Raw genomic sequence first — 14,066 nt, 5'->3', positions numbered from 1 at the left:
ACCCCCATGTAATGCTATTTGGAAATGGAGCCTTTAGAGGTAATTAGATGAGGCCATGAGGGGGAAGTCCTCATCGTGGGACTAGTACTCTCATAAGAAGAGACCAGAGAGCTAGCTCTCTCTCTGCCATGTGAGGATAGAGCAAGCAGGCAGCCATCTCCAAGCCAGGAAGAGTCTTCACCAGAACTCAACCATACTGGTACCCTGATCTTGGACTTGCAGCCTCTACAACTGTGAGAAATAGATGTCTGTTGTGTAAACCTCCCAATCTATGGTATTTCGTTATAGCAGCCCAACTGACTCATACAGAGAGAGGGAGGCAGATAACCTGTTAAGAAGGACTGTACTGGAGGAACTGTATTTAAGGAAATATAATCCCACTTGGACCTGATTTCAATTGTGAGATTCTGGATGTTGAGCAGATGCTATAATAGCATGAAACTTCTGGGGACTCTGGAAGGAGTTGACTCCGTTTTGCATGTGGGAAGGATAGGAACTTTGGTGCCCTGCGGCATCCTGCAGGTTGGCCCACATGGATCCCCACCTCCTGGTATTCGTACTCTGGAGTCTTCCCCCAACAACTGCACCGCAGTTAGTCTGTGACCAATAGCTCACAGCAGAAATGACAGCGTGTCACTTCTGATACTAACTTATTTTTATAAGTGTGATTTACCTCTCTCTCTCTCTCTGTCAGATCACTTGCTCTGGGAGAAGCCAGCAGCCCTGTGAAGAGGGCCAGGTGGTGAAAAACTGAGGTTGCTGGCCAAAGACCAAGGCTTCTTTCCAACGGCCATTTGCCTGGGCCCTCTCGGACACAGATCCTTTAATCCCAGTGCAGTTTCAGATGACTGCAGCTCCGGCCAGCATCTTGACAGTAACCTCCTGAGACAGCCTGAGCCAGAACCACCTGGCTAAGCCACTCCCAGATTCCTGACCCTCAGAAACGGTATGAAATACTAATTTTTTTTTTAAGTCACTGTGTGCATTAACCATGCATTTCTGATGCTTTGACATCTGGGTCTTGCTGACCCTGAAGAGACTGTCCCTTCCAGGGCTAGTCAATCCCTAGAGGATGCACACCTTTCATATTCAAACCAACTAATCCAAAACCCATACCCAGCTACCTCCCTTACTGGGTTCTCAGAGGGCTCCCACACTCTATCTGCACTATCTATCTTCACTAACTGCCTCAGGGCCAGGAACCAGAGCCACTGAAGTGATTCAGACTAGCCAGTCCTAAGCCTGCTTCCCCTGCCTTGCCTTCCTTCCCGTGGAAACCACAATAAGGGTCTTGCTCACACTTTCCCCTCCCTCCCTCTGCCTCCTGGCTGACTCTGGTGTTTCCCCAGGTGGCCCATCTGAGGCATGGTGTGCTCCCTTCTCTTGGGATGTATAACAAACTCTCTTTTCAATGGTAGTCACCTCCCAAGCTGTTGACCTTGCCATAACTAAATAATACTATAACCTACATTTAAAATACTGAGATTTGGATAATTTGTCACACAGCATTAGAGAACTAATACACTTAAACAATTCTGCAAGGGAAGTGGGTAACATACACTTTTCCTTCATGCTGTGGAAATTGCCATCCCAAATGGCCATTTCAAATTGTGTTGAATTGGCCATCCCAAAATGTGTCTCTTTGGCTTGATTATTTTTAAGAACAAAGACTCTGAAAGAAACTTTGACCTTCCCCGCAACTGCCTAGAAGAATTTAAAATAGAAGGGCCTGTTCCAGGAAGGAGCTAATACCATAAGATAATTGTAATGTAATATAAAATATGTCTCTCAGGTCACATTGTCTATAGTTGGCCCATTTGCTTTTCCATCTCCATGTAAATTGCCTTCTTCCCCCTTAAAGTCTCAAACCACTACCCCCAACATCCTCCTTTGTCTTTAGCTGAAAATAGTATTTAAGATGGCAGTGTTGGCCATTTGGGCGAGTTACTCAGTTTTCCTGGGTTTCTCCCATGTATACGGGTTATTAAAGCTTTGTTTGATTTTCTCCTGTTATTCTGTCTCATGTCAATTTAATTCTTAGACCACCCAGAAGGACCTAGAGGGTAGAGGAATTGTCTTCCTCCCCTACAATACCACAATACCATCTTTACATCTAACAAAATTAAAATTATTCCTTGATATCGTCGAATACTTAGGTCATCTTATAAATGTCCTTCATCTCCCTAAAAATGCCTTTGCATCTGTTTTTTTATGAACAGGATCCATATAAGGTCCACATATTGCATTCAATGTTAAGTTTTTCAAGTCTCTTTTCAAGGTAGAATTTTCAAAGAGGCAAAAACATGAGTCACTTTTAATATATAAAGTAACCAGCTATCAAATAGTTAAGTAACTCATTACTGAGGGAAGCAGCAGGATGGTTAAACTGGTTAAAAGAAACTTTGAGAGAATGAAGTGTTGGAAAATGATTACTAAGTTAGATGTTTCAAAAACTGGTTAACAACTTCCAAGGCAATAAAACTGATAATCAAAACGTTTTTGGTTATCTTTACAACCAGACAGAAATCATTTGCATCTCTACCAGACAAAATTAATCTCAACTGCTAGCAGATAAGAATCATTTGCATCACTATCAATTTTGTGTGTTACTCTCTTCCCTCGCAGAATTGTAAAATATCTTAATTAATCCTAAATAGTCTGAAATGAAGGTGGACACCCTAGAGTGTTAGACACTGCCCCAGCATGACATTGAAAGGACAGGACATTGTCATCCATTTTCTATTTTCAGGATATGAGATTTTCTTTTTTCTAAACACTGTTTTCATCTAGAATAGTCTCCCCATCGAGTTGTTATCCTGGAGAAGCTCTCACATTCTAATCTTATCCTCTTCCCTCTATTGTACTTCAAGCAAGTGACATTTTTAAATCAATATCTAGTTGCTAAAAATAGCACATTATTAAATGAATGAAATGTTTTTGTGTGTGTCAATAAGACATTAAATCATTATGGGATGTTGAAATAGCGTTTTATTAATTTACTCATTTTATCATTAACCTCAAATTACAATACTTAGGATTCCCTTTTGGTATTCTGAGGTAGGGGATGTGGGCTTGTTTTGAAGGCATAACTCTGAGATCTTCATTCGATCTCAATTGTCCTCTCAAACACAATTCTCCCCTCTTTTTTTTCTAGGATTCCTTCAGTGCCTAACAGACAGAGGTTTCCTGGTGGTTTTCTCTGAAATCCTGGGCTGGAAGTTTGAGGGGGCTCTCTCCTTCCCTACCCTGATGCGTCCACCGCTCTTCTTTCTCAGACTTTCGCTAAAGGTCCTGGAACTTCTGCTTTTGGTAAAGTACGTTGGCTTTTCTCCTTAACACCAATTTCTGATTTCTTCTACCTCTCCTATATGTCTTTAATGTCTTCACTGGGGCTTAGCTGCCTGATTTAGCAGCGGGAGCCCCACAAATACACCAGGTGTTTCTTCCTGTGCTTCCGTCAGGAAGAGAGTTCCTTGAAGTTAATGAGGCACTCACTTGCAAGGAATATCAGATAAAAGAAGAGCATTTACTTTAAAAGTAGAAGTTCTCATTTCTCTTATGGGCAAACCAAGGATGGGAACCTAATTCCTCAGCCTTGAATTTGAGAACCTCACCCTGAATTTGACCCCAAATTATCCTAATATATTTATCTACTTTTTATTTTGAAAGTATGAAAAAGTCAAGAATTAGTACAATGACCACATATATACTCTCCACTGAATTCAAGTGTTAATATTTTGCTCCATCTGGTTTCTCTCTCTTTTTTTCCTAAGTTGTTTGAAAATAAGTTGCAGACATCATGACATTTCACCACTGAATACTTTGCAGGATCTCTAAGGATAAGACCCTTCTTCCACATCACCACCACTCCACTGTCACATGAACATCCTCAACAGTTCTCTAATTCATCTAATATTTATTTCACATTCACGTTTCCCCAGTTGTCCCCCAAATGACTGCCATGGCTTTTTTTAAAAATTCAGGATCCAATCAAGATTCACACATTGCTTTTGGTTCCTGTATCTGTTTTAACCTAAAGTAACCCCAGTGGTGATTTTCAAATAAGTCCACAAACTTTGATTCTCCTGATTCAGAAGATGGAACTTCCCCTTGAGCGTGGGCTGTACTTAGTGACTCACTTCTAATAAACAGAACGTAGCAGAAGTGACAGCTTGTGCCTTCTGAAACTTGGTCATACCAGGCATTAAAGCTTTCTTGGACCACGGTGTGAGATACTCTTCCTTGTTTAAGTAGCTAAGTTTTGGGGCTATTTATAATTGTGTTATCTACAGCAATAGATAACTAATACAATGTCCATTTAACTTACTCCTCTCCCTATACCACCCTCCCCCACCCCCCATTTTTCCTGTGACCTGGAAGCTAAATTTACAGGATTGATGAAGTTCACATTGACCATTTTGGCAAGAGTCTTTATAGGTTAAGAACTTCACGTTCTACTCCATCAGGAAATACATAATGTTAGGCGTCCCACTATGAGTGGTATAAAGTTTGATCACTTGGTTCCATTGCTAAAAGTCTTGTACCACGTGGTAAACCTTATCCTTCAAGAATCCTCTCCCACCTGAGCAAACACCATAAGGGGAGTCACTTCCCCACTCCACCCATGCTGGGCTCTGCCATGTGACTTGCTTGGCCAATAGGATGTTAGCACACATGATGCAAACAGCAACTTGAAGCTAGTTGTGTTTGGGGCCGCCCTCTTGTGCTTCTGCCATCCGCACAAGAAAAGCTTTTTCCAGGTAGATGCTGTCCCCTGAACCTGAGCCCCCGACGGATTCATCCCTTGAAGCAGGACCCTGCGACCAAGTCCAGCTTAGATCAGCTGGCCTGTAGATCTGTGAAAATAAATCATTCTTGTTTTCAGTTACTTCATTTTGGGGTTATTTTAAGTAGCATTTTTGGAGGAGGATACACAACACAACTAACAAGACTGTTGCTACGAGTAGACGTGGTTCAACACCTCTTTTCTCAGACACTCAGCCTCCTAATCCGCAGACATAGGCACCCGGTAGCCATGTTTAGATTGCAAGACCGTGCCCCCAGGGCCATGGTGGGCCAAACCAGAGTGGACACCTGACCCAATCAAGCCTTTGGTTTTGGGGTGAGTGAAAACTAAGTAGTTTCTCTGTGTGGCTGGAATAGCAACACACAAATGCAGGAGCTATGGAGTGGCCATATTCAACATGGAAGCAGGTCTAAAGTGAGAAAAAACAATGAAGCAAACACAAAGATAAATCGAGAGGGTCCTGCCAGCCTTCTGGGTCCTGGTTCCCATCTCTTTCTTTTTTTTTTCTTAAAGGTTGGCACCTGAGCTAACAACTGTTGCCAATCTTTCTCCTTCTCCTTCTCTTTCCCCTTCTCCTCCCCAAAGCCTCCCAGTACAGAGTTATATCTTTTAGTTGTGGGTCCTTCTAGTTGTGCCCATCCCTTTCTGAGGCCCAGATCCTTTCTTGACCTTCAGTTCTAGCAAACCGTATCCTTACAACAATGCCCCCTTTATGCATAAGATAATGTCACTGGGTTTCCGTACTTGCAACTCAAGAGTCTTGATACACACGCCTAAACCTACCTCACTCAGGTGTGCCCCTGAACATACCTGTGCTAGTTTCCTGGGGCTGCCCTAGCAAATACCAGCAATTTGGTGGCTTGAAACAACATTATTGTATTCTCTCACAGTTCTGGAGACTGGCCACACTCCCTCTGAGGGATCTAAAGAAGGATCCTTCCTTATCTTTTCTAGCTTCTGGAGGCTCCAGGCGTTCCTTGACTTGTGGCTGCATAGCTCTAATCTCTAACTCCATTGTCATATGGCCTTCTCTGTCTGGATCTTCTCTTCTTCTGTCTCTTATAAGGGCACTTGTCAGATTTAAGGCCCACCTAGACCATCCAGGATGATCTCATCTCAAGATCCCTAACTTAATTACGTCTACAAAGACTCTTTTTCAAAATAAGGTCACATTCACAGGGTCCGACTATTAGGACATGGACCTCATACCTCATGCAGGCTTCTCACCAGGCCTCAGCCAGTGGAACAGCCTCATAAATTTGTACATGTATGATATACAAAATTCAACTGGATAGCATTTTAAATACCCATAAGAGTTGGGTGTGCTCTGAAAAAATCAGAGAAAGCAAGACTCCAACAGGTTTAAAATTCCTTCATGTCAAAAGGAACAGGCATTTACATATTTTAGGATCCCTATTAAGTCATAAGTGTTTGAATTAAGCGATGTGTGTTACTGGAGCAGAGGAATGTGAGCTACAACAACACACTTTGTTGAGGCTGTTGAGTCATTGACTAAACAATTTTAAAAAGGGTTCCACATGACTGTCAGGCAGTGAAAAATCCATTCTAGATCTTTGCAGCATCAGGACTTATGTTTGCCTGAAGCCACTGGCCTGAGTAGCCTCTGTTAACTGGCATGGTCACTATCCACTCCTGTGGGTAAACATCTTTTAGTAGAAGAAGATTTAGAATTAAGTCTCAAAAACTTCATGAGAATCAAAACTGTAGTATTATCATGAAATTTGTTAAGTAGGATATGTGCATGTTTGGTATTTTATGTTCTTGGAATAGATAAGAGAATTTGACCTATTGGAAGGTCAGCCATGAATCCCCAATTTAAAATGTGTACAGTTAATTTAGACTTGTGATTCAAGGACGAAGTCTTACTAGGTCCATTTACCATATTCAAACGATTAAGAGAACTTAAGTTTTGCTTCCTTGTAAGTTTAATTTATTAGATTCCCTGTAATTATTTAGCATTCGGGAATGTTTTTTGTCGTTAATTCAGACAACAAAAATACTTTAAAAGGAAATCAGTTATGTTACGTTTATAAATGCAGTTAAAAAGATTTGAAGATGGTTAATTAACTAAGTTAGTAAATGAAACCAAGTATGATCCAAAGACCTCTTGAAACGGACGCCTCAGATTTGCTAGATGTATAACAAGAAAAATGAGATCTGTGACTTGACTTTAATAACTAAGAGAGCATAAGGATTTGGGATTTGTAACTTTCATATAGTGAAAATTAAAATGTAAAGCCAAAATAAACATCTGCATGGTTCTTTCTGTACCCAAAAAACTACCCTCAAGGATACCAAGAAACGTAACAAATCCGTGCCGTCTTTTACCTATTTCTGGCTGGCAATATATTGAATACTTTCTAAGGGCCATCCAAAGTGCATCAACTTCTTAAAAACTTTTCGATCTCCTCATCTTCAGATCATGTGTACAACTGCCCTGTTCCAAACCACCATTTTACTTTATTTGTGTCCATTACACGGCCTCGATCCTCGCCTTGAGCTGTCGATTTGTGGGGTTGTAGTAAGTCAGGGTGGTGATTAACAAAAGATATTTATTTAATAAGAGTGATAATGCAAAGGAAATGCTCATTTAACCCCCCAAAACTACTAGAATAAACACTTTATATAAAAGTCAAAGTATCATTAACTATGGTTTAATGTTTCTGCTGCTAAGGTAGTTTTGAAATGAACAGCATTACAGTTTTATGAATTTAAATGGAGAGATATTTATAGCAGCTCTGTTCATAATTGCCCCAAATGGGAAACAACCCAAACATCTTTCAATGAGTGAAGAGATATACAGTGGTGCATTTATATAATGGAATACTACTCAGAGATAAAAAAGAACAATTTATTTATACACCCAACACATGACCAGGTGAGTGAAAGAAGCCAGTCTCAAAAAGTCACATACATGATTCTGTGTATATGACATTTTTGAAAGGCTAAGCAGTAGGAGCGGAGCACACGGCAGAGGTTGCCAGGGGCTGGGGACTTGACAACGAAAGGCAGTTATGGGAGTTTTTTGGGTTGGTGGAAATATTCTTGATCCTGATTGTGGTGGTGGATACACATACCTACACATTGGTTAAAACACACAGAACTTTGCCCAAAATCAAACATGTATTTTACAGTATGTAAATTTAAAATACATAAAGAAACAAATATAAAAAAGTCTAAACAGTAATTCCTTAACTTGCTCTTTTTCTCTAGGTATTTGTTGCTCAGTATTCTGGTGAACAAAGGAATAAATTCTGTTAGCGAATTTCTTAATTTCAAGAGAACCCCATGAACGGAGTATTGTCCAGTCATGTGTTTCTTTTTCAATAAAACAACAAAGAGGTCCTTCCTGAAATCCTGATACTGGGAGATAAGTTTTAACTTGAATTCCAGCAGGAGAGAAAGGTCACGATGTCAGGGTGAGAACACAGTGCCTGCACAGTGAGGCTGAGAGCTGCTGTGAAGGAAGTGCCAGCATCGAAGAGGGCAGAAAGGAGAGCATGATTTTGCTAAGTCAAAGCCAAGTGCAAAAGAGGACAGGTTCAAACTCCTTTGGGTTGGAAGTGAGCAAAGCATTGGTGAGGACAAAATGAGAAGCAATTGATGAACTCTTTTATCAGTTTCTCTTTCTTTCTCCCTAACCAGCCCTTAGTCTGAATAATAAAACTTCTCAGTTCTTTTTTTAAAGATTGGCACCTGAGCTAACATCTGTTGCCAACCTTCTTTTTTTCCTTCTTCTTCCCGCCAAGGCCCCGCAGTAAGTAGTCGTATATGCAAGTTGTAGGTCCTTCTGGCTGTGCTATGTGAGACACCACCCCAGCATGGCCTGATGAATAGTGCCATGTCCACGCCCAGGATCCAAACCAGTGAAACCCTGGGCAGCCGAAGCAGAGCGTGTGAACTTAACCTCTTGGCCACGGGGCCAGCCCCTCAGTTTTTCTTTTAATGGGTCAACATTATGATATTTTCGCATTCAAACCTAAATTCACAGACTTTCTTGAACAACTCTGCTTTCTTCATTTCAAAGGCAAAAACCCTACCTTACTGATCTGGAAAGTGGGGAAATATCTCATTTGTTTTTATTTTTTATTTTATTTTATTTTTTTGAGGAAGATTAGCCAATCCTCCTCTTATTTTTGCTCAGGAAGATTGGCCCTGAGCTAACGTCTGTGCCCATCTTACTCTATTTTATATGGGTGACGCCCGCCACAGCATGGCTTGTTGAGTGGTGCATAGGTCTGTGCCTGGGATCCGAACCAGTGAACCCTGAGCCACCAAAGCAGAGTGCACGAACTTAACTGCTATGCTGCCAGGCCAGCCCCTGTCTCATTTGTTTTTAGACACAAGGTCTATCTATATAGGAAAAGGATTCCATTCTGTCACCATTTAGAGTGCTATTTGTATTAGTTATCTACTGCTGCACAGCAAATGCCCCTGAAATATAGTGGCTTAAAGCAACAATATATTGTTTCCCAAGTTTCTTCTGGCCCCCCTGGGTTCAGACAGCTGGTGGAAATGCTGGGAATGGAAGGTCTAAGATGGCCTCAGTCACATCACTGGGGCCTTGGTCTGGCTGTCAGCTGGGCTTCCTTCTCCATGTGGTCTCTGTGTGTCCCAAGAGATTGAAATGGAATTTACAGTATCTCTTAAGGCCTAGTCTGAGAGGTTGCACAATGTCACTTCTGCTGCATTCTACAGGTGAAAGCAAGCCCAGAGGCAAGGGGTAGAGAAATAGGTCGCATCTCTTAATTTAGGGAGGAGCAGCAAAGGAGTAGGGACACAGGGATACCATTTGTTGGGGGACCATAACTGTCATAGTGCACCACGGTATTGTTAATGATGTTTAAAGCTCATATAAACATTAATTAAATTAGCTCTCAGCTCTGGAACTGTAACCTGGAAGAAATTAGGTTAAAGATATATTGTGGATCAGAAGCTTGCATTCACTCCAGCTTTGATGTAATTAATCTTTATTTTAAAACTCTCAGAAACCACTTATTGATGAGTCAGAGAAATCTGACCCTGTGGTTTTTATGGGGATTTTCACCATCACCTAAGAGAAAAGTAACGTGGAATCCATTAGCTATTTTTAAGTGCACTATTATTATCTGATTGTATGTCAACTCCCCTAGGTTTGTTAATGTCTAAACATTTCACAATGTTGTGGCATTACAAAAGGATCCAGTTCCCAAGAGGATGTGGGCACACCTGAACATGAAGGTGAACCAGAATTGGGATGCTGGTAGGTCCCTGGAGCAGCAGGCACAGAGAAAGGCGTATAACCATTGTGCATGCAGCTCAGACGTGGCCCTCTGCCACCGAAGGCTGCCAAACCTGTCACACTCTGGCAATACACAGGGAAGCTCAGACGGGGACCAGGGCCACGCAGACATCTGACCACCTCTGCAGTCTGTGCTAATTCCAAGAATTCCCTGGGAAGAAAGTGCCTGTAGGTTCAAGACCCAACTCCCTAGCACAGCATTGAAGTTGGGCCTAAATTTACTCTCCTGGGCCTGTCTCCCCTGCTGCCATCCGCCTCCTTTCTCCACAGCCAAGAGCATCAAGTATCACATGGCTAGGCTTTAATCCACGCTGTTCCCCTCTCCTTGCTGCAAAATCTCTTGGAAGTGGAGGTAAATATTATTTCAGCTGTAAAGCTGTGCTCCTCCCCACGCCTCACCAGAACCCCATCCCAACCAGCCAGCACTGGGTGGTCCTGTGGACTTCTGCACTCTCTGTGTTAAAGCCTCTGTAACCGGTTAAAGATGGGCGTTGGGATGTCTGTCTCTCTTCTTCCGGGGTGGAGGATGTCCTCCCTGGGTCCAGCCCTTCCTGAGCTCTGTCTTACTCCTCTCAGTACAGTGAGCAGTTCCTCTTGTAGGTCTCGATATAGTAGGCTTTCTGTAAGCAAGGTTCTCTGTCAACAGCTGGGAGGTGATTTATCCAGCACTTTTGTGATCTATTCAGTTGGCTTTTGAACTGGCTCCACCTCCCTCTTCCTAAAATACCTAAAATTAGGTCTTTGATGGTTTTTTTGAAATGTTAGAGTTGCTATATAACCCAACAATTCCATCCCAGGTATATAGCCAAGAGAATTGAAAACATATGTCCATACAAAAATTTATACATGGATGTTCATAGCAGCATTATTCACAATAGCCAAAAAGTGGAAACAACCCAAATGTCCATCAACTAATGAATGGAGAAATAAAACGTGCTATATTCATACAGTGGAATATTACCTGGCAATAAAAAGGAATGATGTACAGATACATGCTACAACATAGATGAACTTCGAAAACATTATGTTGAGTAAAGAAGGCAGCTGCAAAGGATCACACATTGTATGATTTCATTCACGTGAAATGTCCAAAATAGTCAAGTTTGTAGAGACAGAAAGGAGATTAGAGGTTGTCAGAGACTGTGGGAGAGGAGGTATGGGGAGTGACTGCTAATGGGTATAGGTTTCTTTTTACAGAGAGGAACACGTTCTAAAGTCGACTGTGATGATGGACGCACATGCCTGTGAATATACTCCACCAGTGAATTGTACACTATAAGTGGATGAATGGTATGGTATGTGAGTTATTCTCAATAACGAGGTTAAAAATAATTGTCCTTTGAGCACTGTTAAGGGGTATTCTAGTCTTTAGAGGGCTGTTTATGGTAGATCATTTATGTTCTAGGTGCAAAAAAATCCCACTGGGCCGGTTTCTTCAAGCCTCCATCTTCCCCTCTCTGATGGGTGGGTGGGGTTCCGGCCGGCAGAGGGCACCTCCAGGGAAAGGGTGCCCGCGAGGCCGGCCTGCAGGCGCGCACGGACCGCCAGGGCGCGTCCCCGGGGCCTGCAGTCCGAGGAGAAGGGTGGCACCCGACACTAACGGAGCTGTTTGGTGCCAGGCGCCCCCCAGCCTCTCCGGAAGACCCCGAAACCAACCATAACCGGACCCGCCGCCGAGAAAGGGCTTCTCCGAGGGCGCGGGTGGTGGTGGCAGCCCCTGGATCCCGTCCCTGTGGGGTCGCTGCCCACCTCAGGCTGCGGGGGGAGAAAGGAGAACCGCGGCGCCGCCAGGGACCGGACGGGCGGTGTCCTTGGGTGGGCGCGAGGGAAACCCGGACGTATCAATAGAGGGTGCCGAGTCAGTGGAATCGGTCCTGACTCTCCGAGCGAGGAGACCTGGCTCAGAAACAAAGGGACCGTAGGGGTGGGGAGGTTTGAAAAACGGCAATATTGTACTGCGGAGAAAATCGGAATGTCGGAGCAGAAGGGATTCGAGAGGTCGCGGAGAAAGCAGGAACGAGCCTCTCGGCCGAGAGCTAGTGTGGGAGGCCAGGAGCTCAGGGACCACGTGGGACCCCTGCCCGGCAGGGTGGACACCGTGGACAGGGCAGGCTGGGCACGCGCGAAGAAGCAAAGAGCTTGCAAAGGGTAACAGCGGCGTAGATGCGGCATGCATAAGATGCACGGAAATGGATTAAACACCACCACCGTGTGCTCAAATGGAAACCGCGTCCCAGCGCCCCACAGCGTCCTAGTTTTGCCTCTAAACGGTGTGCCAGCTGGAGGAATCTGAGAGACAGGAAAAGGGAGGACGCCTCCCCCGGGGAGCTGGGGGTTGGAAGGAGAGCCCCTGGCAGTTCGTTGTCATTCACCTGGAGGAGACCCTGGAGCTTTGCCTTTGTGGCCAGCTCGGGCCGCCTAGTCACAAGTTGCTCCCTCTCCTGCCCTCCGGCCAAAGTGGTGGGGGTGCGTCAGGAGCTGGTGGTAGATGCCAGCAAGAGTTGCAGGGGTGAGCAAGAGGGCGGCTGTCCCTCTGAGCCTTCTTTCTTACAACTGTTTTTACTATCACAGTAATTTACGTTCATTATTTAACAATATATAAAATACATTGTGATAGAATAATGGCCCTCTAATGTCCACCTCCTAATCCGCAGACCCTGTAAATATGCTACAAGGCAAAAAAAAAGAAAAAAAAAAAAAAAGGAGACTTTGTAGATCTTGTTAAGGATCTTGAGATGGATGAGTGTCCTGAATTGTCCAGGTGGGCCGAATGTAATCCCAGTGGTCCTTAGAAGAGGGCGGCGGGAGGGTGAGAATCAGAGAAGAACTATGAGGACAGAAGCAGAGGTCGGAGTGATGCCATTGCTGGCGCTGGAGATGGAGGAAGGGGACTCAAGTCACGGAACGCAAACAGCTTCTAGAAGACGGAAAAGGCAAGGAAACAAATTCTCCCCAAGAGCCTCCAGAAGGAGCCCAGTCCAGCGAACACCTTGATTCGGGCCAGTGAGACCCATTTCAGACTTCCGACCTCCACAACTGTAAGATAATAAATTTTTGTTGTTTGAAGCCACTAAGTTTGTGGTGGTTTTTTATATAGCAGAAATAGAAAATGGAAACATGAATACATACATTAAAAAAATAAAGTCAGTCACTTGTAATCCACCTCTCAGAATGAACTCATGGTTTTTAATATCTATAACTTGGCGGTCAAGTGATGACCGGAACTGGTGTGGGGAGGCACACGTACAGGGTGAAGTTCGGTATAGTTGACGCTGGCATGTCCAGATGAAGACACTCCAGTAATTCTGCCACCTAAGTGGGCCTCGAAGCTCACCCAGCGCCCAGATCTGGGTTTCCAAATACCATTCTCCACTAAAAGGAACCAGGGCTTCAGGTAGAAATGGCTAATTCCAGGGTTCAGGTAGGAAAGGTACAAGATGAGCTGGAACGCATTCTGTCACACTGTGAGGAAGTGCTCAGAGAATAATAGGAACTTAAAAGGACAAAAGAAAGTTAGCTTGAAGGGGCTCCCATTGGACAAATCTGGGATAATTTGACCAACAAGAATGATAGTATTGAATCATAACTATTCTTACTTTATTATAATCATAGTCTAAAGAATTCACAAGCATATACTGATATAATTGTAAAAATAAAAAATATAATAATAAAAATAAATAAATAAATAAATGGAGAGAATGGAAAGCTCTTCCTTAAATGGAAAACTAAAAAATGTAGAAGGAATAGTAGAATTAGAAAGTGTCATTTGCAATCACCATAGTGATAATTGTGTCAGGGAGAACCATCAATGGATACTAAAACGGTGGGTGAAAGTTTAATAAGAAACAGGATTTGTAAATGGTCTCAAAGTATCTCCCCAAGGATACCAACTACAAAAGGGGAAAGAGTAACTTTACAGTGGAGGAAGCTGGCAGCCATCTTATCAAGTGATCAGAG

The 14,066-nt window shown here is 43.3% G+C and overlaps 1 long non-coding RNA gene across 1 annotated transcript; it reads left to right on the top strand.

Annotated features, from left to right (window-relative positions):
• Positions 1-694: 694 nt before the first annotated feature.
• On the top strand, positions 695-12,785 carry LOC139046446 (uncharacterized). The gene is made up of 3 exons (XR_011506536.1): positions 695-946; positions 3,155-3,314; positions 11,307-12,785. It is a non-coding gene; the product is annotated as an uncharacterized lncRNA (long non-coding RNA).
• Positions 12,786-14,066: the final 1,281 nt, after the last annotated feature.

This window comes from Equus asinus, chromosome 10 (assembly GCF_041296235.1).
Source record: "Equus asinus isolate D_3611 breed Donkey chromosome 10, EquAss-T2T_v2, whole genome shotgun sequence".
NCBI classification, from domain to species: domain Eukaryota; kingdom Metazoa; phylum Chordata; class Mammalia; order Perissodactyla; family Equidae; genus Equus; species Equus asinus.
This window is presented reverse-complemented; position numbering and strand designations above follow the sequence as displayed.